Below are 26,390 nucleotides of genomic sequence, written 5' to 3'. Positions count from 1 at the left end.
CCAGACACCACACTTGCTAGGTGGTAGCCTTTAAATCGGCCGCGGTCCGTTAGAATACGTCGGACCCGTGTGTCGCCACTATCAGTGATTGCAGAGCGAGCGCCGCCACACGGCAGTCTAGAGACACTCCCTAGCACTCGCCCCAGTTGTACAGCCGACTTTGCTACCGATGGTTCACTGTCTACATACGCTCTCATTTGCATGACGACAGTTTACCATAGCCTTCAGCTACGTCATTTGCTACGACCTAGCAAGGCGCCATATTCAGTTACTATGTCTTCTGAACAGATAATATTGTGACTCATCTACCGTCAAGAGCGACGTTCATCATCAATGGATTAAAGTAAAGTTAAGTATCAAACTAATTACGTCCGCTTTCTGAATTCTAATTCCTTGTCATGTTCCAGACCTCACGTTAGTATAGTCCTTCCCTCCTCACCCCAGCCTGCGTGAACTAAAACGCGTGCATTTAGGCCTCCACTAGTAACACGGTGTTGGCTCTTCTACCAACACAACACTAAAGACAGTCACTGCCGGACGCGGCCACGAATGAGTGGTGTCTACGAAGACACGGCCTCAAGAGGTTCCGTATGCTGCCGCTTCTGGAAGCCTACTTACGTAAGAGCGCACCGCTACTCGTCCCACTCAGTGAGAGCCCAGTTTGATGGCAGCATCGTCGTAATCCAGATCCAGGCATGAGCTAGTGTCATTACTCAAATATGATTACCGAAGTTGATAGTGAACTTCCCAGTGATAAATGCCTGTTATTCAGTACTATTCAGAGTAATAAACAGCTAATATTGTGTTCAGTGACAGTACTAAATCTATATTGTCATTCATATGGATATGGATTTCTTCCAAGTTAAGTATTCGTATGTTAAGAATTTTACTAAACTGAACTGCTATTCATTATATCAGCTTCAGTAACTGCTCGACTTCCTCCCGTAGTAAAACTACTGAACTGTAATCCAGACTAACTGTTCCATGTATAAAATTAGGAGCGCAGAGTCTAGGATTAGATACAGCTGCTGCGAACAATGTTACTTCTTTTTTCCTAAGGGCATCCGAGGATTGCTGTTTCTGGAGGATCCGTCATCCATGAGATAGGGCGTCGGCTGGACAAGCAATTGTTGAAAATAGCGAGACTGCGCCTTTAAGGAGAAGGGAAGTTCTTTGTGCGAATTTCAGAAGCACTAAACAAGGCAGAAACTTTTGAGCACCGAGCTAGCTGGTGCAGTGGTTAGCACACTGGACTCATATTCGGGAGGAAAATGGCTCAAACCCGCTTCCGGCCATCCTGATTTAGGTTTTCCGTGATTTCACCAAATCGCTTCAGGCAAATGGTTCCTTCGAAAGGGCACGGCCGATTTCTTCCCCATCCCTCCCACATCCTGTGGGACCAATGACCTCGCTGTCTGGTCCCCTCCCTCAAATCAACCATCCAAACAAACTTCTGAGCAGCTAAAAGAAGGAGTATTGCAAAGTTACAAGAAGCAGAACAGTACGCGGCTCTTTCATGAGCAGAGGAGTGTGCAATAGGAGAAAGAGGACCATGTATCTCGTATACCGTACTAGTAAGGACAAGAATGTAGTCGCAGTGTACTATGTTTTATTATGTTTGTTGGGATTTATTGTGTATGTTGTTAAAGTAATGTTAGATAGCTGGCTTGTTGGGGGCGGGGAGGAGCGGGGGGAGGGGGGGGAGATGATAACGGTTTGTGTCCTCAGACTGCCATTTGGCGAAGGCGAGGAAGGAAGTCGTAGTTGGCGGTGTTGTATAGCTTTGCCTGGGTCAGAGTAGTCGCACTGCGACGTCATCAGCCGGAAGAAGGAATTTTGTTTTCCATATAATAGCATGTGGTATTGTCTCATTACAAGTAAACGTTAAGTTTGGTGTTTAAAGAATGGGAACTAAGAAACAAAGTAAGGAGAGGTATTCACGGTCTTACGGCAGTTAGCGAGCAGCAATGGGCTGTTTAGGGACGTATCAGAGAAAAACAAGAATTTGATCATAATACATGGCGATTGAGGGAACAAGTGCAAGAAGTAGTAAGGGTGGTGGCACGGGAACTGGGCAGGAGAAAGAGGAAATGGAGAGATGCTAGAGAAGGATACTGCTGACAATATTTGGGACATCGGATGAAACTGACGTGAGTGAGATAAATAATTCAGTGGGAGCCGCGGGAGAATTTTCTTCAGGGAATACAGCAGTTGTGGAGTGGCATTCCACAGGGATTGCGAGTTTGAAGAGTGGCGTGCTGAACAACACACGCTTGCTTCGACAGGTACCTGGGGATGTAAGGAATTTTGCCAGAGCATCAGCTAATATTAGAAACCGGGATTTAGAGGCAGTTCCAGCAGGAATGAAAGAGAATAACGCTAACATAACTTTGTAGTTACTATTGGATTCCACCTGGGAGCTAGGTGGCAGAGTTGTTAGTTATTGTAACCAAGTGTTACGTTATGAGACCAACGTTTCATTTACCATTTACAGTGTCGGTGACGAAGCATAGCTCCTTCTCTGAATCCGATGACAGCCACGCACAAGAGGCGGATCGCTGCAGAGAAATGCAGGACTTACGGCAGTATCGGGATGGTAGATGTTGGATAACCGTGACCTTGAGTGTCGCAGTTCAAAGCGCCATAATGAATCACACTTGGTTTTACATAACTTTTACGTATGTAAGACGGAGAACCATCCAGCAGGTCAAAGTGGATTGTATTCTCAGATGTATTTGGTAGACTTATGGAAGATTAGAAGCACGGAGAAAGAGCAAAGATTTGCAGTGGGTACTGATACAGAAAACAACTAATGAGCTGAAGGAGTTGCAAGGAAAGAGCCATTAGTGATTTTATCTTGGAACTCTTCCATTTAGTTTCCATCAGTTTTATTATTGTCAGCGAAATGTATACGACAATGGGCCATCAGTACGTTTCTGTCTGAGGACGTAGCTGCAGCTTATATGCAACGTAGTGCGACTCCGATGCACGTGTATAAGCAAGGGACTAGTGTTGCATTCGTGCCTTTCCTACTTGCGTGCGGTAAATTGGCAGTCGTGAACTATGGTGACGTTGTTACCAAGTGCGTCCTAACAGGTCCACCTTGCTGTTTTTCATTTCTTGGGTGCACAAAGACAAACGCTGATAGATACCTAACAGAGAATGAAGAATGTGTGTGGGGTAGCATCTCTGTCGAAAACCACCGGTGTGGAATCGTGTGCTGAGAGGCAGCCACCTGCCGGAAAGGCGATGCTAAGGTGGGGCCTACTGCTGATTGATTTTTAGGAGCCTGGTGTCTCCATCGCTGAGGAACGGCGGCAATGGGTGGTGCTGCTTGGTGATAGTGCACGTCCCCACATTGGAATTGTCTTAACGCTTATGTTAAGCACCTCAAGTGCAAGACACTAGAGCATCGTCCATATACTCCTGATCTCTCTCCATGTGATTATGACGCTTTCGGTCCCTTAAAGAAGACCTTGAAAGGTTGAAAATCCTTTTCGAACGACGACGTGCAGCAGGCAGTTACAGATTTCTTTCACGCAACAGAACACAGTGTTTTACCAAACTAGTATCTTCAACCTAGCGTATTGGTGGTATTGCCTCAATGCTCACAACGATTTTGCCTGATAGGCATACCGCTTCCCAACTGCACTGCCTTCGAACAGATGTTTTTTGATTGCCCCTTATATCTAAGACTGATTGCCTAGTATAATACTGAAGTGTGTCGTTTGTTTTGAAATTCGGTTCAAAAATGGCTCTGAGCACTATGGGACTCAACATCTATGGTCATTAGTTCCCTAGAACTTAGAACTACTTAAACCTAACTAACCTAAGGTCATCACACACATCCATGCCCGAGGCAGGATTCGAACCTGCGACCGTAGCGGTCGCGCGGTTCCGGTCTGAGCGCCTAGAACCGCTAGACCACCGCGGCCGGCTGGAAATTCGGTGGCAGAAATGGTTCGTGGTGGGGACCCAGTACTGAGTAAGACACGAGGGGCCAAAACTTTCGTTTGGAAGGGTGCAATATAGCGCCGCTACCTAGTCTTAGGGGCCGGCCGCGGTGGTCTAGCGGTTCTAGGCGCGCAGTCCGGAACCCCGTGGCTGCTACGGTCGCAGGTTCGAATCCTGCCTCGGGCATGGATGTGTGTGATGTCCTTAGGTTAGTTAGGTTTAAGTAGTTCTAAGTTCTAGGGAACTGATGACCACAGATGTTAAGTCCCATAGTGCTCAGAGCCATTTGAACCATTTGAACCTAGTCTTAGGTCGAAATTTTCAAGAAGATGCCACGGAGCGCTGAGTCAGTTGCCACAAGCTGGTAAGCACAGTGACGTAACTTGTAGGCAATAGCAAGATGTACGCAAAAGGATTGTAAGTTGGGCTAGCTGTGCTCTGAGAAACCTGTATCGCACAGTGTCTAACATCTGTGAACCTGGGTCTGATCTATCTTCCTATCACAGTTGCGCAAGGACGCTCTGTCAGCGTTTTAGGAATTTGGTGTCAAACAAATGGCCTGCAAGGTAGGAAAATACCGTCTCATGCATGCAGAGTTCAGAAGAGTGCAGTGTATGGACAGTTAACTAATGAGACCCTGATCACAATGTCGGTTCCACTACACGCCCTGAAAAGGAAACGTTATCGTTAACGAAATTAGTGTACGGGTTCAGGCGTAACTACAGGTTAGCAAAAATTAAAATCTTAGATTTTCCTGATTGAGATCTATTTTTCCTCTAAGTATGGCTTCATGACATAGCAATGTTAGCAAAATTACATACAGGATGGTAAAATACTGATACTGGGTGTTCACAACTGTGAAGGAAAATTCCTAACTATTATAAGGTTCTTTAATGGGACGATTGTTGATGACCATGTCTGGGGTCGATCAAATACAAATAAATTAAATATAATCGACGTCAGAGATATCAATTACCCTAAAATGCACATGAATATACCCAAAACTGAATGGATGTCGGTAAAGAGCAATCAAAAAGAAGTACATAATTAAAACAATTCAACAAATCCATAGTATAAAGCGCTCAGTGGCTCATCAGTCCTTGCCATTAGATAGGATATCTGGCGCTTCTGCTTCAGTTAAGCCCAACAATCGTGAATACGTTCAACTACAGGTCATGGCTGAATGTACAAAAATTAGTAAAGACGGAGACAATGGTAGTAATGAGTGTCACTTGAATATCACTTGCTGGCATAGCGCAGTGCGTGTGCTTACCTTTGGTCAGCGGCGGCAGCTGTCGGCTGTCGGTGCGAGCTGTGAACCTGAGAATATATTCTAAATCTCTCTCGACTGTTAAGCAACGGTCTGATATATTTCCTACGTCTTCAGTGGAGCCGAGTCTCCTAGTTATTATCTAGCTAAATTAATTGGCACGGTACAGGCTATTTGGGTGGAATATTGCGTACGTTGTTGCCCTCGAATCACTCGCAAACATTAACTGTCTGTGCTCGGTGCGATTCTCCTTACTAGGAGACGTTGCAGTTTAACTCCTTAAGAGTTAAGACGAGCCTATGAACAAGTGTCACAAGATAACTCTCGCAATCGTCTCAGTGTGACACGAGTCATCTTGCTCGAAAACTGGACGATTTTATGCAAGAGAAGAAGTGAATTACTCTTTCTGCAATTTGCCGATATGAAAACTGGTGGCGAAGCGTTTTTCTTCTGGCCAATCAGTGTGTTCGTACTTTTAAAACTCCACACACCAGGGTTTTTGTAGCCTATTACAGGCGTCATTTCTATCCTAGGGCAGAGTTTATCTTCTACCACGTAATACTGAGATAAACAGGTTTTTCTTTCATGTAAGTTTTAATTTGGGTGGCTACAGTGAATCACCAATTTCCTGATTTGGGTTTCTCCGGCTGCGTTCCTGTAGAAAGGCTTTCTGAAGGGGCCGGCCGCAGTGGCCGAGCGGTTAAAGGCGCTACAGTCTGGAACCGCACGACCGCTACGGTCGCAGGTTCGAATCCTGCCTCGGGCATTGATGTGTGTGATGTCCTTAGGTTAGTTAGGTTTAATTAGTTCTAAGTTCTAGGCGACTGATGACCTCAGAAGTTAAGTCGCATAGTGCTCAGAGCCATTTTGAAGAACAGAGCAAACTGGTCGAGATTCAAACAGGCAATGGTGGCAACAATCCAAAGAAATGTAGTCATACCCAGTGGAACCGAGCAAACCGCGATTTCGTAGAACTCATTTAACCAATGTAATACTAATGAAGAATTACGGATCTTCAATACAAAGAAGATTAAAGGGAAGGGCCCAATCGAAAATCACGCTGAGGATTTCAGTAAACAAACAAGAGTAACTCTTTCATGCCCACCGAAATTAACAGTGGACATTATAATAGGTACGGATTTTCTGAATGAAAGACGAGCTGTGATAGACAAGGGAAAAGGTAGCGTCACTTTTGAGAGCACTACACTTCTCTTTGCACCAGGGCTGAACAGTGTCAAACATTGGTGGAAGAGCAAGAGCCTTCCAGACCTAAGGAACGACGTTGTGTGAAGATAGTTGTCAAAATTAGGTAAAGATCAGTGCCAGACAGTAAAAAAGCAGCAAAAAGAACAACAATTAATATAGGACTTCGATGTATTAGTGTCGATTCATGTCTCTATATAATTTCAGTAAGTGACTGACTAGGAACTGTATAACAGTCTTTTCATAATTTAAAGGGCTCCATAAGACTTTCTTGAATATAAACCACATGGAAGCAATTGAGAGATATATACCACATACATTAATAAGTGATGGTACTGATCCCCCATGGTACACAAAACGGATCAGATTATTGTTGCAGAAGCAGCTAAAAAAGCATGTCAAATATAAAAGAACGCAAAATCTCCAAGATTGGCAAAGTTTTACAGAAGTTCGAAATATGGTGCGTACTTCAATGCGAGATGTCTCGAAATCTGGCAGAAAACCCAAAGAGATTCTGGTCATAATAAAGATTGGCAAAGTTTTACAGAAGTTCGAAATATGGTGCGTACTTCAATGCGAGATGCTTTTAATAATTTCCACAACGAAGTTCTGTCTCGAAATCTGGCAGAAAACCCAAAGAGATTGTGGTCATACATAAAGCACACCAGTGGCAGGACACAACCAATACCTTCACTGCGCGATAACAACGGTGAAGTCACTAATGACACTGCTACTTAAGCAGAGTTATTAAACACGGTTTTCCAAAACTCCTTCACCAAAGGAAACGAAGTAATATTCCTTAAATCCAATCAAGAACAACTGCCAAGATGAGAAACATAGAAGTGGATATCCTCGGTGTAACAAAGCAGCTTAAATCACTTAATAAGGGCGCGGCATCCAGCCCGGATTGTATAACAGTCTGGTTCCTCCCAGAGTATGCTGATAAAATAGCTCCATATTTAGCAATTATATACAACCACTCGCTCACAGAAGGATACGTACCTAAAGAGTGGAAGATTGCTCAAGTCACACCAATACCCAAAATGGGAAGTAGCAGTAATCCGCTGAATTACAGGCCTATATCACTAACGTCGATTTGGAGTAGGGTTTTATAACCTATACTGTATTCGAACATTATGAAGAACCTCGAAGAAAACGATTTATCGACGTATAGTCAGCACGGATTCAGAAAATATCGTTGTTGTGAAACACAAATAGCTCTTTATAATCATGAAGTAATAAGTGCTATCGACAGGGGATGTCAAATTGATTCCATATTTTTAGATTTCCACAAGGCTTTCGACACCGTTCCTCACAGGCGTCTTCTAATCAAACTACGTGCCTACGGAGTATCGCCTCAGTTGTGCGACTGGATTCATGATTTTCTGTCAGAAAGGTCACAGTTCGTAGTAATAGACGGAAAGTCATCGAGTAAAACAGAAGTAATATCCGGCGTTCCCCAAGTAACTGTTATAGGCTCTCCATTGTTTCTGATCTATATTAACGAGATAGGAGACAATCTGAGTAGCCGTCTTAGATTGTTTGCAGATGATGCTGTCATCTACCGTCTTGTAAAGTCGTCAAATGATCCAAATGACTTGCAAAACGATTTAGATAAGATATCTGTATGGTGCGAAGAGTGGCAATTAACCCTGAATAAAGAAAAGTGTGAAGTTATTCACATGAGTACAAAACGAAATCAGCTAAATTTCGATTACGCAATAAGTCACACAAATCTGAGGGCTGTAAATTCAACTAAATACTTAGGGATTACAATTATAAATAACCTAAATTGGCACGATCATATAGATAATATTGTGTGTAGAGCAAACCAAGGACTGCGATTCATTGGCAGAACACTTAGAAGGTGTAACAGGTCTACCAAAGAGACTGTTTACACTACGCTTGTCCGTCATATTCTGGAGTACTGCTGTGCGGTGTGGGGTCCGCATCAGGTGGGTCTGACCGATGACACCGAAAAAGTACAAAGAAGAGCAGCTCCTTTTTTACTATCGCGAAATAGGGGAGATAGTGCCACAGAGATGATACGTGAATTGGAGTGGGAATCATTAAAACAAAGGCATTTTTCGTTGCGACGGGATCTTCTCATGAAATTTCAATCACCAATTTTCTACTCCGGTTGCGGAAACATTCTGTTGGCACCCACCTACATAAGGAGAAATGATCATCACGATAAAATAGGAGATATCAGGGCTCGCACGGAAAAATTTAAGCGCTCGTTTTTCTCGCGTGCCGTTCAAGAGTGGAACGGTAGAGGGACAGCTTGAAGGTGGTTCATTGAACCCTGTGCCAGGCACTTTATTGTGAATAGCAGAGTAACCACGTAGATGCAGATGTAGAATTACGTGCACTAACTTTCCAACCATCTGCTGTGATTATAGTCTAAATGACACAAATTGGCTACATTCATTGCTTATCAGGCATTACTATGGTAATAACCATATTATACCAGTCCGAGAATGTTCCTCAAGAACTGAAACTGCTCATTAGGATTACTGTTAATTTTGCGATCAAGACTAATAAGTTAAAATTATTGTATTTACTGGAAATAATGTGTTCAGGACACAGTGAGATATTATGAATTCGCCTATTTCTTAGAACATAAACCTAATGTAAATACCTGGATGACTTCTCTGAGTTAATGCGTAAATAACTCCTGAAACAATGATGCTGAGAGTATAAATGTATTTTCTCAGTAAATAATGAATAAAATGGCCAATATTGATGCTTTTAATGATATTAGCAAAAAACCATTCCATTTACAGCGGTTCGAGTTTAGCCACTGCATATGTAGTTCCTTGGTCATAACAGTGAAGCTAATTATTCCTTAGGAATTAGTAATATTAATGAGTCAAGGGAATGTGAAAAATGTCAGAGTACCTAAACGCTGCACTGTAACTTTCATCTTCGTTTTTATTATCATCACCTGTGCTTCACCTTCTTCTTACCTCCTTTTTTCCCTCTTCTTCTTCTTCTTCTTCTTCTTCTTCTTCTTCTGTTCCTTTTCCGACTAACGGGAATTTACTGTTTCTTCTATCAAAGAACTTTTGCCAACAAGTTTAATCACCTCGAAGGCTGCATTTATCAGTGAGACACAATCTGAAACTCGTAATCACTAATGAAACCAAGAAATAAAAAGTGTGACAGTAGTTCAAACAGACCTATGTAATGTGTAGCAGCTTCATGGCTTGTTCAAGTCAATAGACTACTTATAATATACACTCGTCTATCTAAATCTTTATTTTGATATATTTAATCACATCTCAAATATGTCCACGGTACGTGCTCTAGCGTCAGTATTAAAGCACGGTTACAAGTGCATGTCGAAAAATATATACCGTAGTAACCTGAAAGCACATCACTTATCTCGTAAGAATAATAGAGATAAACGACAGACGTTGATGATAATGATGATGAAGTAGATAGCAAAAAAGACAGTGATAATAACAAGATTTTTTAAAGTTAAATGTAGTATTGTCGAAGAGTTTTACACATCACGAAAGTATTGCCTTGTATCTCTTCGCCGTTCATTGACAAATACATTATCGAAACCCGATAGCGAGCCTTCTAAAAGCATCACACTCAGCTTTCGGTGGGAAGAACTTCGCTCTTAATCAGGAGACGGTTGGTATCAAAGCTCCGGTGAAGCTGTGTGCAGCATCGCTGTCTGGAGGGATCCCGGCTTAAAATATGCATGCGGCTCACGCAGCAGGGGAGGATCATGCCCGCCGACGCGAAATCGATGGGACTCCCCTAACGGGTTGAAGTGCACGCTTCTGCCGCGATTGTCGTACACGCACCCCTTTGTAATCTCGCTGCAGGCTCTGTAAATCCGCGTGCCGGGCCTGAGCTGGAATTGAATGAAGCTGAAAAGGCCCGACCGCTCCACGCGCATTTACATCTAATTCGAGACAGGCAAGCCGACAGACAGTGTACGAAATCAAGAACCACAGTTCTACGCATTTACATTTTATGAGATGACCTGTAAGTGAGGAACGTGACTGGTACTGTTAGTGACAGATTCGTTCTCCCAGAAGGAAACCCACACAATGCTAACATGAATAACATAAAGGTTAATTACGGCGTTTATTAGAAGTTCGCAGAGGGTGACAAATGATTTTCCAAAAATGAAAACTCAATCGATGGCCTCACCGTAGCGACAGAAAAAACAGACCGGTTAAAACCAATACCAGTATTTTAGTTCTGAATAACTGGTACTTTTCGGTATTTGTGTGGACTCGATTATTACATTGTTTATTAATAAACGAGCGCTGAAATTTTTAGTTTTTAAATAAACCTTCTTTAAGAAAGAAGTAACTTTTATTCGTAAAATTAGCATTCGTTTGAAATATAGCGTTATTATATGAAATGGGAAAAGCGGTCAGTGTTATTTTAATAACAATGACGACAGAAACGAGCAACAAACACGTGGCATAAGAATTGTTACAGCGCTGCTGAGAGAATAATGTCCCTGTTGCCGTCTGTCGTGGCTTAGGGTACGCGTGTAGGGCAGTGTGCAAGACTTCCCCCACCTGCTCCATACATTGTCGAAAACCTTAATAATTCATTGATAGTATGCACGAAGTATAGATAGTAGCTGATCTGGTGCCTTTGTCTTCATAATCTGCCATTATCTGCTTGTAGCTCTTCAAAAAGGAGAAATTAACACGAAAACAGAGCTCAACCTCAGTTTTGGCCCTTTAGCACTTACTATTCGTAATGTACAAATGGTTCAAATGGCTGTGAGCATTATGCTGCTTAACATCTGAGGTCATCAGTCCCCTAGAATTTAGAACTACTTAAACCTAAGGACATCACACACATCCAAGCCCGAGACAGGATTTGAACCTGCGACGTAGCGGTCGCACGGTTCCAGACTAAAGCGTCTAGAACCGCTTGGCCACAGGGGCCGGCTCGTATTGTACAAATAGTGGTATCATTCACTATTACAATATGAGTTTTGAGCAGTTTCAAAAAATTAGAATCAATAGGAGAATACTGGTAATTTTTTATAGTATTCAACCATTTATTAGTTTTCAAGAAAAGCCGCAAACGGTCGACAGACTAAGTTTTCTTTTGTTTACCTGATTCTATCTATCTTGCAACTGAGAGAGGCAAATTTTTTCAATCTTCGTTCGATTTCTAGGTTTATCACAAGATATAATAGAATAGGAAACCAAAATCGGTTTTTCAGAAACCGGTTATTTTGAGTGGTTTTAATATTCAGGCTAAACTGGCCTGAAAAAACCGATGGAACCGAAAACCGGTTGCTTCGGCGATAACAGCCATCCCTACATCAGCGAGCATGACTCCAATATACCAGATATGCGTGAATTTATCCTAACAGTCACTTACATAGTCACTTTTGATCTTAATTATTTATGTCGGTAGAAAATGATTAATTCGTACCACCCAACAATAAATGAGATGTTACAACTGACGTGGAGTAAATAGAAAGGAATTCTGCGAAAAACGTTTCTTGATTGTTAACTAAGGTGTAACAGTGAAAATGATTTACTATTCGCGCATGTGCTTCGTTTCAGATTGTCATTTTTCCTCTGTTCGGAGAAAACACGATTCGTTTTTGTTACAGCAGATTTCAGTCACTCAGGGTATATGCATAGTAAAAAACTATACTAGAGATGCCATAACACACACACACACACACACACACACGCACACACATACATACGCACACACGCGCGCGTAAATACACACACACCATCTTGGTCTTGAGGTTTCGAAATATCATCAACATGGTGTGTCTGAACCGTATTCAGCAATGGATAAACTCTTCTGAAGGATGAGATTGTTTTAACGTGCTCTTCAAGCATTATCCACAATGTCTAAGTTGCAATGATTGCTCGAAAAGGAGAAGAAAAGAAAATCGTAGCACCATTTTATTACACAGTACATTCCTTCTAGTAAAGAACCAGTTAACAATCTCACAGATAACGTCTCTGCGACGCCAGTGACGGACCATGGAACACTAATCTTGAGATATTACGAATGATCTTTTTATTTAAAGGTTTCGAGTCTACCATAACGAGAGCTGAATGTAACACGGTGGCAGAGTGTTTAACTCTACCCTGGAACGAAAACAAGTTAGCTGTACAAATGAAATGAGAGAACGAGTCAGGGGTTCTACACTTAAAAATCAGGCAGTTACAAAGATAGTGTATCAGTTACAGGTTTTTACAGTATTAAGAAATTTTCAAGTGTGCACATCATCTCAATCGTTCACGGAAAACCGTACATGCTATAAAAGTGAATGTACACGAAAATGTATGTTTTAATAATGAATTAGGGGTGGTTCCGCCTATTTGCAATTACAAAAATTATTCAGATCAAATGGCGCTGAGCACTATGGGACTCAACTGCTGTGGTCATAAGTCCCCTAGAACTTAGAACTACTTAAACCTAACTAACCTAAGGACAGCACACAACACCCACCCATCACGAGGCAGAGAAAATCCCTGACCCCGCCGGGAATCGAACCCGGGAACCCGGGCGTGGGAAACGAGAACGCTACCGCACGACCACGAGATGCGGGCAATTATTCAGATCGAAATTTTCACTCTGCAGCGGAATATGCGCTAGTATGGGACTTCCTGATAGATTAAAACTGTTTGCCGAACAGAGACACAAACTGGGGACCTTTGCCTTTCGCGGACAAGTGCTCTACTGACTTTTCTTAAGGCGCTCCCCGTTTTTTTAAATTTCTTTTTCGAAGGGGAATTTTGTAAGTGACAAACTAATTACAGATTCTCAATGCTCCGAAACAGGAAAACATCTGCATTCTGAAACACTTTTTAAATTTTTGGTTTTCCACATATTTTACATTTCTTTTTATTATTTTTTTTATTAGGGTCATATTCTGCTACAATCTGGAGGAGACAAGATGGGCAGGGGTCGAATCCTGACACCTGGCTACGATGCCTCCCCGCTCGCGTCGCTGTGCTGCACCCTCGCACTGCTCATTCTTATTTTAATTATTTTCCTCGCATATATACAATAGAAAAACTAATTAAAACTAGTTCACCTATACGGAGCCCTGAGAACCCCGCAAGATGATAAAGGGTGACAGGCGGGACGAATTGAAGGTCTAGGCACGTCATGTTTCGCTCTGAATTGGACGAGCGCCTGCCACGCCGGGAAACACGCCAACTTAGTGAGACCGTGGTAAAAACTTTGTTAATATAATTGGCAAAATATGCGCGATAACGGGAAGAGCGCGCAACCTCGGCATGTGCAGTCTGCAAGTACTGTCAGAAATCAAGGCGCGAGTGACGAGCATCTCCATATAGATAATGCCAAGGTCCAGCCCTTTATCCTGAGAAGCGCCTGAGACTTCGTTGCAGGAAAACATTCCACCGCTAGGTATAGGAAGGAGTCTGTCAATACCGTGCGGTGGCACCCGTAGAAAACACGCGACGACAACCAGACGTCAGCAACGGCTGCACAGTTGAATCGGTGACAATCATTGTGATACTGCGACAGACGGCGCAGAGGGAAGAGTCCGCTAGTCCAGTGGCATGGGGCTACGGGTTAGTTGGGTACTTCCACAGATCGTATAATACGAAGTCGGTCTCATATGCGTCGGAAAGAAACTCTGATGAATGTGCCGCCAAATCACAGTGTATTGCAACAACGGGAACTTGCATTCTACGACGGTACAGGCGACAAAACGCAGGGAAAGGACATAGGAAACATTTGCTCGCAGCCGGCGCGTTCGTGAGAGTTCGGGACTAGCATATCTGAGTTTCACAATGAACTCTATGATGTGCGCAAACGCGGGTAGGATGCTACTAACCGGGACCAGGGGGGAGAGGTACACTGGCACAAGGACGGCAAGTAAATAATGCGCAATGGAGGCCTCGACACTGCACCATTATTTATTCATCGTGGCCACGTAAAGTGACGCTGCACGACAGCGTACGTTCGTAAGACCAAGCCCTCCTGCACACGGGGAGTGACTAACTGTGTCAGAGCGTACTTTGAAGATCTACCCAGCCATTAGAAAACATTGGAATGCCGTTTGGATACAACGTCCTTTCGTGATTTGACATCGGTAGAACCTGCGCAATATGAACCATTCTGGATGCCACATAGGCATTCAGGTACGCAACACTCTTCAAAGGATAGAGGCGGCGTAGGGAGTTGTGAGTGGTCATCTTGCGGATGATTCTCAAAACTTGACGAATGTTGAACGCTGCTGTACGGCGCGTTGACGGCGTAAAAGTGCTTCCTAGATAACGGAGACGTTTGACACAGAACAGGGGCGCCAGATCATACGCGGGTAGCCCATGGCAGCGCCGTAGATTTGCCCTCACGTGAGCTGTAGTGCTATCGAAGATCTGTGTGACCTCCTCCTGAGGACGATCTAGCAGCAGCAGGAGGTTATCTGCGTATGTGCGACGTCGGAAGGAGTAACCGCGTACGGAGAGTTCAGACAACTGTGTCGTCAGCAGGCCTATGAGCGGCTCTAACACCAATGCCTAAACGTATATGGATAGGGGGCAGCCTTGGTGGACCCACCGTTGAATCGGTATCGGACAGGCCACACGCACATTGACCTGCTACAACGAAAGCGCGCTGCTAAAGAGCCACCAAAGGACGCTGATGAAACGGGCAGGGAAGCCCATCCGGTCTAAGACAGAATGTACAAATATATACCGTTCTCAAATTCTGTGGCTACGATCACTGCACGAAGTCTGCACGCCTCTGCCACCGCAATCCCGTCACCCTAGTCCCCAGATGCTGTCTGGAAATTAACTACGCCACTCCGCCACGTGGTACAGTTTGCTCGGTGGAGGGGAAACCTGCTAAGTGGAGTCTGCAGCGCGCCGCCAATATCCGCTCAAATGTCTTGTAATAGTAATCAGTATTTAATAAGGTGACAGGGCGATAGTGGGCAATAGTAATTCCAGGTGTCGGTTTGTGAACGCAGCTGCAGATATTGTCAGTTTATTATACATCTCCTACCATCGCACAGACATGAGACCCCAAAACGATAGAATTCAGTAGGGAGTCCATTGATACCTGGTGACTTGCACGACGTAGTCCTGAAGGTAGTGGTCGTGAACTTCTCGGAGGTGAAAGCTTCCATTAACGTAACCCACTCCTCAAGCGTGGGGGCAGGGAATGTCCACGGTGGTAGGATCAAGTCCAGGATGGCCCCATCTTCCACACGGTATACTCGGCGATGGTGTTCGACAAAGCTACCAACTATGTCGGCTTGGCAGCTGACTCGCAGCGCTCGGCGATCTACGAGTTCGGTAACGAAGTTTTGTCAGCGATGTCCGTGATCTTGCAAAATATGATACAAGAAGGAATTATCCCACTACACCACGTAAGGACTGTGGACACGCACCGAGGATCCTGTAATTTCCGGCAAGTAATCGCTAGTAGCTTCACCTTGATCATGCTACATTCAGTTTGCACTTCTGGGTAAGGTGGCTGGCCATCAAGGACAAGGAGAGCACTGAAGTAGATGTCTGTAGTGTGTCTGTGCCAAGAGGCCACCTCCTTGCTGTAAGTGGTGAAAGTGCTCCGGAGAATCAGTTTGGCACACTCCAGCCACCAGCCATTGATTCGCAGAATCGGAGACGCCGTCCACACACTGTCCACCTGTAGATGCTGAGTGTTGAGTTTCCATGATGCCCGACTCCTCCAAACCACCTGGCAGGGAAGGAGCAGTGTACACATGTACACGCAATGCTCAGAGAACACAAAAGGTCAGCGCTCTACATGGCGCACCACATCAACCGACCCACATGAGGCATAAATGCAGTCTAACCGACTTGTCGAGTGGCTCTTGTGAAAGGTGAATCCCGGATCGTTTGCACACCATACCTCGCAGGCATGCTGTCGGGCTGGAACGCAAACAATGAGACGCAGCTCCTCGCACGTTGCGAAATTAGGGTATTGATATATCCAGCTGAGTACGTTTAAAGTCCTCTCCAGGAGGGTAGTAGTGCCGGTGAGGCAGAAAGTTCGCCGTCGGGACGTCCAGAGAGTTGAGCAAGGGGTCAGGTTCGACCGGCCGGAGCAACCACTGGACATGGCTGAAGCCACATCGTCAGCCATCTCGTCCGCAACCGATTCAGGAAGGAGCAGAACTCTATCCATCAGCTGTTCACTTGATTCCGAGACCCGTCAGGCGGCTAGTGGTGACCTAACCGCCGTCGCTTATGAGACCAGGAGTATCGTAGACGACGAGGGAAGTAGCAGTCCTCCAGCTGATAGTTGCGTTATCCGTCGCTGCAGACATTCAGATCTGATATGGCCCTCTTTTCCACACCCAGAACAAGTACGTCGTACCCGATTACGACCCGACATCCACTGATTATCAGATAAGACGGAACATGGATGCACAGACTAATTTTGATCTAATGCACCCTTTTGTGTACAGGATATGTGCGAACGTGGGTTCAGTGTTATGCCTTATGTTCGTGAACGGTGCCATATGGCCGGAAAACCGCTATGACGTCCTCTGCAGGTACCTCGAATGGCAATCCGAACACACGAATAGCTCTAAGGCCTCATCTCCCATGATCGACTTTGACCACGTCGGCTTTATCTTCAGCGTGGCGCAAACGGAGTGACCTTCTCCTCGCAGTTAAAACGCGCTCGCATACCGCGCCATTGATCATGGCGGGAACTTCGCATCCTAACCGAGGAAACGCTCCACATCTAATGCTTTCTGTCGTGCTTATACCGGACAAAAGTTGAAACATAATGTCGATTTCCTGAACTTCTTCGCCATGATCCCAGCGCTCGAAGCACGCGCGCAAACTCAGTCGGAAAGTAAACAAATTCAAGCTCACACTATTCGCAGGAGGAAGTTCAGCCCATCCTCTCGGGGCGAGCGATAAAGTCAGACTGTTGAGAAAATACATTACAAGGACTAGGTATTCGACATCGGCATTCCGTTAAGATCACCAGTGACTGAGCTACCCAAGAGCGACTCACGATCCAACCTGACAGCTTTACTTCAACCAGTACCTCGTCTCCTACCTTCCAAACCTGACAGAAACTTTCCTTCGAAACATGCAAGACTCCTGGAAGAAAGGATATTGTGAAGACATGGTTTAGCCACAGCCTGGGGGACGTTTTCAAAATGAAATTTCACTGTACAGCGGATTATGCGCTGATATGAAACGTTACAGTGTCTGCGGAGCTATGAACATAGTTTATTGTGTTATTATCCAAAGAGTAACAGAAAAAGATACAATTTTTTAAATGGAACAATAGTTGTTTGTATCATGCACTGGAATCCGTAACACCAGCTGTGTATACACCAGTTTAAATTACATTCCTATCACCTTTAGTTTGGGAGCTACAACCCTTCGAAGTTTCAGGGGCAGACACCACACACGCTGCGCATAACGAAATGTGCCTTCGAAATGTGGTGCGGCCGAGTTGTAATGTCGCCTGTGTCACGGAGCGAGAAGCTTCCTCGCTGCTCTGTCAGACTGCTGACTGTCGCCGCACACGGCCGTATACCCGACAGTTCGAGCCACGCGAACAAACAGGGTTCAATATACCACAGTTACTGACATCAGATGAAGATGGCATACACGAACAACGAGTGCTTTGACATGTTGGTAATGCTCGGCGAGTGCCGACACGATGCCACTGAAGCAGCCATGGCGTACGTCGTGAGATATCCTAGTCGATGAGCTCCGGCAGCCATTACGTTCTTACGTGCCGAACAACGACTTCGGGAAATACGCAGCTTGGTAATGCACCGCAGTAACAAACGAAGGATTGCAAAAAGTGAGGAGACGGAGATGTTTGTTTAGCCTGCAGTAGACTACGATTCTCACGTCAGCTTACGAGCCGTTGCTGCAGTCGCTGGTGTCAGTCTCACATCTGTACGGCGTATAGTACACGGCCACAGGTTTCAACCGTACCTCTGTCACTTACCCAGGAGCAGCATGGGAACGATTTCCGTGCGAGAGTTAAATTTTGTGAGTGGGCCACCGTCGTAAGTTGGGCTGACGTAAGACGTGTACCCATAAATATCCAGGCGCAGATCAGGTCGTACCTCTTGAAGAAACACGATATCAATGTCCGCCGCTCGAATTATGTCCTTTAACAAGTGAGTTTTGATCGTGGAACTAATGCCGTTGACATTGACTGTCCCTATCCGATACACCTAGGTCATTTGATGGTACGATGACGTATCCTGCAGTCGTTTAAGCCAGTATGCGCCACATCATCCGTCCGACCTTCCCTGTCACACGCAACGTATATATTATTGATCGGCTGAGACAAGATGTCCGTCCGACGATCGTCAACTTGGCTTTGCCCTTGGGCGGACGTTGCCAGCAGCGAACCAGGAACTGTTGGTGTCATGCCCACAGCCCTTGCCGCAAGATGAATTTTCCTCGTCCTCCTGCAACGTGTCACCATCTCGAGAATCATTTCCTGCAGACAGCCTCCTTTGGTTTCTTCGCTTGGGCGATTTCTGCTTGAGGGAACGCGTGTCCTCGTCCCGTGGATCACGACAACAGTAGGCACCTCCTGCACCTCCGTGTCAGAGTTCGATACGATTTGCTGATGCTCTCCTTCCTCACACGGCTGGGGTGCAGACGTGGTTGCTGCTGTCGAGCACGGCGACGGTTCCGAAGGGGGCTTCTTCGTCGTGGGCGCGGAAACCGGGCCCGCGGGGGTCGGCAACTGGAACGGAAACAACACCCACGTCCGACGTGTTCCTCGTTGCCTCAACGTATGTAATAGGCAGCGTTGTCAGTTGCGAAGTCGGCGTCGTGTCTGCACGTGGTATCTGGACTAGGCGTCGCTGCAGGCATTCAGAGCGTACATGCCCTTCCAGCCCGCACCCTGAACAAGCCCGCGGATGACCGTCATAAATGACGATCGCTCGGCAGCCACCAACGGCCACGTACGATGGGATGTGTTTACACAGTTCAATTCGCACCCGACGCGTTCCATTCAGTACAGGATATATCTCGAACATATGGCACTTTGCTTCCACGTGACTTAGTACTTCCCCGTAAGGCCGCAGCGCGTTCACGAGAAGCCTGGTCGGAACTTCAAACGGCAGTTTGAAGATTCGTATGTTCCGTACGCCGAGTCCTGCATGGTCGACAGTCACTGCACCCACGTTGCCGACCGAGTGGTGGAAACGATATCCATCGGTGGAACGTCGAAGAAGTCGTTCATCCACAAGTTTCCGGTAAAACGTACTGGAGATGATCGAAAGATGTATACCGTTAAGTTCCTGTGGATCGACGTGCATTACCTCACGCAGGAAACGCTCTACTTCGTATGCCTCAGGTCGTGCGTCCTGGGCATCGAACGTTACGTTGAAACGTCCCCTTAGAACAATTATACATGACTGTGTTGAAACTGACACACAATATTTTTAGCTCAACGCAATCTGACTTTCAAAAATCCCTACAAAGGAATGGCCCTGACTAATATTAACCTATACGTTTCACAAATCACTTATCTCACAAAAATCTTGGTTACTTGAACTACTGCAATACAGCGAGCGCCACTACTGCCAGCTAAATAAAAGATTCAAACTACGGAAGGCACTAACTACTGATAGGCATAGTTAACAAATGAAAGATTTTGATAGAGAAAAATAGTGTTGAAAAATCATAATATACATAGCAGTTCATGACATCCAGTCTTACAAATTTCAAAACTCCGCCATTTCTCTCCCCACATCCACCATTGCTGGCGGCTCACCTCCTACTGCCCAACGCTATGCGCTGTTAACATCCAGCTGCCCAACACTACAATGGCAGACAACAATGCAAACTAGCCACAGACTGCACACAGCACAGCCAGTGATTTTCATACAGAGCGCTACGTGGCGTTACCAATAAGAAAACCTAAACAGCCTACTTACAACGATAGTCGTTGTCTTTCTATACGAAAGCGCCATCGTCGTTCGAGGTGATTTGTTTACACTGCAATACCACTACCCGCGTGAGTAAACAACGGCCCGCTTGCGGAGCACCGCACAGAGCCCCTCGTGCGTCCGCTACAAAACACGGCTGAGAGCCGACTGTTCGAGTCTCGGTCCAGCGCACGGATTTAATCTGCCAGGAAGTTTTGTATCAGCGCACACTGCGCTGCAGAGTGAAGATTTCATTCTGGAAATGTCCCCCAGGCTGTGGCTAAGCCATGCATCCGTAATATCCTTTCTTCCGAGAGCGCTAGTCATGTAAGTTTCGCAGGAGAGCTTCTGTGAAGTTTGGAAGGTAGGACACGAGGTACTGGTGAGAGTATAGCTGTGAGCATGCGAGGTAAATCGTGTTGAGTAGCTAAGTCGGCAGTGGGCTTTCAGCCGTGTTGCGAAGTAGACGTGCTCGGGGCTTGGATCTTTGTTTACTAGTGCGAGTGGTAGTATAGTATGTCAACAGATCACATTGAACGATAGTGGCTCTTTCGTACATAAAGGCCACGATAAAATCAACCTCCCATGCCTAGAAAGCACGATCTAAGGCATACGAAGTAGAGCGTTTCATGGGTGAAGTAATGCACATCAGCCGGCCGGAGTGGCCGAGCGGTTAAAGGCGCTACAGTCTGGAACCGCACGACCGCTACGGTCGCAGGTTCGAATCCTGCCTCGGGCATGGATGTATGTGATGTCCTTAGGTTAGTTAGGTTTAAGTAGTTCTAAGTTCTAGGGGACTTATGACCACATCAGTTGAGTCCCATAGTGCTCAGAGCCATTTGAACCATTTTTGAATGCACATCAATCCACACGAAATTATCGGAATACCTCTCTCGATCGTCACCAGCACGGTTTACTTGAAATTTGTCGATGAAGCAACGTGCGAACGGATTATTCGCTATTCCAACAGTGTGTATCGTTTCCTTCACTCGGACTGTCGACCATGCAGAACTCGTAGTTCTGACCATAGGAATCTTCGAGCTGCTGTCTGAAGTTCCGGCCACGCTTGCTGTGGATATGCTGTGGCCTTACGTCGAGGTACTAAGTCAAGTGGGAGAAAAGTGGCACAGGTTCTAGACGTACACTGTTCTGAGGGGAGTGTGTCAGGTGCGAACTAAACTGCGCAAACACATCCCGTCATACGTGATCTTTGGGCGGGGGGGGGGGGGGGGGGATTGCTCGGGTTGTGGGCAGGAAGAGCATCTTCGTTCTATCAGATATCTCGTCCTGACACGACTCCTACATCGCAACCGACAACACTGCCTATTACATACGTTGAGGCAGCAAGGAACATGACGAACGCAGACGATGTTCCGTTCCAGTTACCGACTATCGCGCCCTCGATGCTACGTCGTGCATCGGAAGCGTCGAAGGTCGATTCAAACTCGGACGGGGAGATGCGGGGCTGGTCCCGGCGGAGGTTCGAGTCCTCCCTCGGGCATGGGTGTGTGTGTTTGTCCTTAGGAGAATTTAGGTTAAGTAGTGTGAAAGCTTAGGGACTGATGACCTTAGCAGTTAAGTTCCACAAGATTTCACACACATTTGCACATTTGAGTGGGATGCGGGAGTTGCCTCACGTCCGTTGTGATCCACAGCGCGCAGACACGCGTTCCTGCAACCAGAAATCACCCAAACGACGAAGGAAGAGAAGGATACCCACTGGAAACGCTTCGCAAGACGTTGACCCGTCTCACGAAGAAGAGGACAATCCCGCTGCTGCCCAGGCTGTGGATTCTGCTCCAGTGTTTCCTGGTTCGCTGCCGGCGCCGACTGCCCAAGGACAAACACAGTTTGACGGTGCTCAAACCACTGAAGAGTTCCTTGGCGATGTTGCGGCTAAGACTCCAGATAAATATCATCCGTTGCTTAACGTATAGCACCTCCAGTTAGCGACTGGGCGTCGGAAGTGCAGATGGAATGATTGATGTCAGAATCGAGCGACCACTTGATGCCCATGGCCGACAGATCGTTGGAAGGACATTTTGTTTCAGCTGATTACTAATATGCGTGTTGCCAGTGACAGGAACGGACAGACGGGCGACGTAGCGCTTACTGGCTGCAGGATACCTTGAAACGTCCCCTTAGAAAAATTATACATGACTGTGCTTAAACTGGCAAACAATATTTTTTAGCGCAACGCAATCTGACTTTCAATAATCCCTACAAAAGAATGGCCCTGACTAACATTAACCTATACCTTTCACAAATCACTTACCTCACAAAAATCTTGGTTACTCGAACTACTGCAATACAGCGAACGCCACTACTACCAGCTAAAAAAAAGATTCAAACTACGGAAGGCACTAACTACTGATAGGCATAGTTAGCAAATGAAAGATTTTAATAGAGAACAAACAATGTATTTACCTTAATAGTGTTGAAAAATCATAATATATATATAGCAGTTCATGACATCCAGTCTTACAAATTTCGAAACTCCGCCATCTCTCTCCCCACATCCACCACTGCTGGCGGCTCACCTCCAACTGCGCAACGCCACGCGCTGTTCACATCCAGCTGCCCAACACTACAATGGCAGACAACAATGCAAACTAGCCACAGACTGCACACAGCACAGCCAGTGATTTTTCATACAGAGCGCTATGTGGCTTTACCAATAAGAAAACCTAAACAGCCTACTTACAACCTGATCGTAGCACTCAGTGAGCCAGGTGTATTGGACAGGTACAGTTAATGGCTCAAATGGCTCTGAGCACTATGGGACTTAACAGCTATGGTCATCAGTCCCCTAGAACTTAGAACTACTTAAACCTAACTAACCTAAGGACAGCACAGAACACCCAGCCATCACGAGGCAGAGAAAATCCCTGACCCCGCCGGGAATCGAACCCGGGAACCCGGGTGTGGGAAGGGAGAACGCTACCGCACGACCACGAGATGCGGGCAGGTACAGTTAGTATCAGCGGGATTAGTTCCACGAACAAAACACAGCTGTTAAAGAACATGATTCGGGCGGCAGACATTGATATCGTGCTACTTCAAGACGTACGGATTGATTTGCACCTGGATGTTCGTGGATACACTTCTTACGGCAAACCAATTACCGGCGGCGGCCGTGTTATGGTCATACTAATACGCGATGGCATAGAAGCAGCGGATATAAAATATTTTACATCAGCACGGAGCGTTTCACTCATCACCAGTGCAGTCCGCTTTGTGAATCTGTGCGCCCAGTCTTTACGGCGAAACATCGAGAGTGAGCCGTCAATTACTCTATTGAGGTAGCTCGATTGTTTCATGGCACCACCGAGCACTTACTAGTGGGCTGGGACTAACCGCGTCTTATTCCCTGAGGATCAGATCTCTCACCACGTCCCATGTCGAGTTCTTCACGTGACTCTCATGGACGTAAATTTGGACAATACTTGGACACTCATCAGTGGTGAACGACATAGATATACGTACTTCACCAGCCACTCGGCCAGCAGGCTGGACAGGGTTTTACGTCTGTCGAGGTCTTCGGCAGCAACTGTCGGTGTCGAACTGTGGCCCGCTGTATTCATCGACTATTAGGCTTTCATCTGCACCGTGACCCTGTGACGAAAACATGTGAGCCGTAGGAGAGCACCATGGACTCTTAACGTCAACATTGTCTGGGAAAAGGGTTGCCATCTAGTTGTCACTGACACCTGGCATAAACGTGAACAATGACGTCATACCCATAATTCCACAATACGATGGCGGACACACAGTGCCATAATTGCTGTTCACCGCTCTCGCATGACATATGGGCGCTTTGGTAACGACCGACCTCCGAGTTTTCATAAATTGTCTTGAAGAACTAGCGTTGCAACCATCTACGTCAGAGCGCTAAATGGCCATCCACCAGACACAGCGCAGCTCCTGCAGAACACAGCTGCCAGATTGGAAGGCACGTGGGTTCGAGCGAGACTGCAAGACTCCATCCCAGATGAAGGTGCTTCTCCCTATCACATCGTCAGAGAACGGAGACGTCATAAGGGATGACTCATCACGGCAGTTATTGCGGCGGATGGGCAACGTGCAAAGACACACACCGCCATCCCACCTGTCATCTGCAATCTGTATCTGGCCGGTCACCGGCTTGACAATGACGTTGATGACGTCCTGAATGAGCTGCCGCATTCGGGAAGGACGTAAGGAGACGACACATTCTTGAAGGTCGCCACGCTGGAAGAATTACGCGTGGTCTTGTTGCGGGCCACGAGAAAGAAATGCCCTCGACCTGATGTTCTACTACTTAAGTTTTATAGCATCTTTTCTGACCTGATCTGGGAGTTTGATGGACGATGTGCTACGAACTCCTGGATCCGACCGTTCGAATTCCCCCCGAGTTTCTGGAGGGCATGGTAATCCCTGTGCCAAAACCGAACGGAGGATGCAGACCTCAAGACTTGCGGCGGTTGACTTTGGCGAATTTAGATTACAAGCTGTTCACAAGCGTACTTCGTTCTCGCCTCCTCGCTACTGTCAAGGATTCACGCTGACCAAACGTGTCTGGGAGGTGGCAGTACTGTACACGCACGTTAAGCTCTTATAGATAGGTGGCGGTGCTGGTGTTGTGTCGTTTAGAAGGGGCCCTCGCGGTAGTAGTCCTACATCACGCCTTCGACCGAGGTGAGCATGGTTTCTTGCTGGCTGTCTTAGAGAATATGGGTCTGTCCCCAGTATCGGTTCGTGTGGTTCTCCATCTCATCCACGTGGCACCATCCACTGTCCTGGTCGATGGCTACCGCCCGCCACAATTCACTATTGAGCGCTCGGTACAACAGTGCTGCCCTCTGCCAGCCCTTCTCTTCATTTTCGCCTTCGATCTGGCACTTCATGGTCTACGTTAGCGTTTTGAGGGCATTCACCACTGCAATGTGCATTTTATATGTTGTGCCTAAGTGGATGACGTAATTTTCTTGGCGGGGTGGGCAGAAAACATATGTACGATGATCGAGTGATTTCAGCGCTGCAGCGAGGTGGCCGGTAGCTGTATCAACTTACAGGAGTCGCACTACATGGATGTGGGCTGAGGACTATCAGTACGCCGGTGCCCGTTACTAACGCCTTGGCGATGAAATGTTTGGGAGTGACCTGCCGTGGGAACCTACAGCACAAAGCAGCAGCTACGTGTAGCGAAGTAATTAATATGACCTGCATGCAAGCTCGTCTCCACACCTTTCGAACACTTGACTTGATCATGCGGGTACATTTTGTCAACGTCTGTCTCTCCTCAAAACTTAATCATTACACACACGTGTTCACACTGCCCACTTCAGTGGCTGCCAAGTTCCACGCGGCCGTTGATCATTTCGCCAGCGATGGTAGGTTGTTCAAGAACTGTTATGAGACACACATTTCCCACACATGTGGGTGGCATTTGAATGATAAACGTGCAAAATGTGGCTAGCGCTCTGTTTCTGCAGACAGTACATCAACTTCGTTCTTTGGACAAGGATACGGTCACTGGTACACTGTTTGAGAAGGTGGCGCTTTAATCCTTCCGGCCGCCGCTTCCTGTTAGACAAATCGCGCCATCACTGCGTCACGTTCGCACCTATCTGGTCGGCGTGAGTTATTTGTTGGATGTCCAATCGACCACGCAGGCGCCTAGAACCGAGGGATTTTACCGCTACTTGCTACTGTGATTGACATCCGGCGGTTGGCTGGGAGCGGTTGTGGAGTAACATACACTCGCCTTTCCTTCCCACCGCATTGAGGGCGCTATGCTATGTGATAATGACTGAAAAATTCCCCAGCCGACAATGTCTGTACACTACACATCTTGCCGAGGACCGTCTCTGCACCAAATGTGCCGCTGTCGACACCGAAATGCGCCGTTTCGTCTGTGATACAGCTGCTGACTGTTGGCACCTAACACGTTGCATTTTGGCATTGCTGTTGGGGCAGACGCCTCAATCTGTAGAGCCCAGCGAACTGATCCCTCATGACGTCACTTACTACCCTGCTGCTCGACATAACGCCATGGTGTGAGTTAAAGGTAAGGCGTTGTCA

The sequence above is a fragment of the Schistocerca cancellata genome, chromosome 4 (assembly GCF_023864275.1).
Source record: "Schistocerca cancellata isolate TAMUIC-IGC-003103 chromosome 4, iqSchCanc2.1, whole genome shotgun sequence".
In the NCBI taxonomy this organism is placed as follows: Eukaryota; Metazoa; Arthropoda; class Insecta; order Orthoptera; family Acrididae; genus Schistocerca; species Schistocerca cancellata.
The sequence above is the reverse complement of the archived record's forward strand: the minus strand, read 5'-3'. Positions refer to the sequence as shown.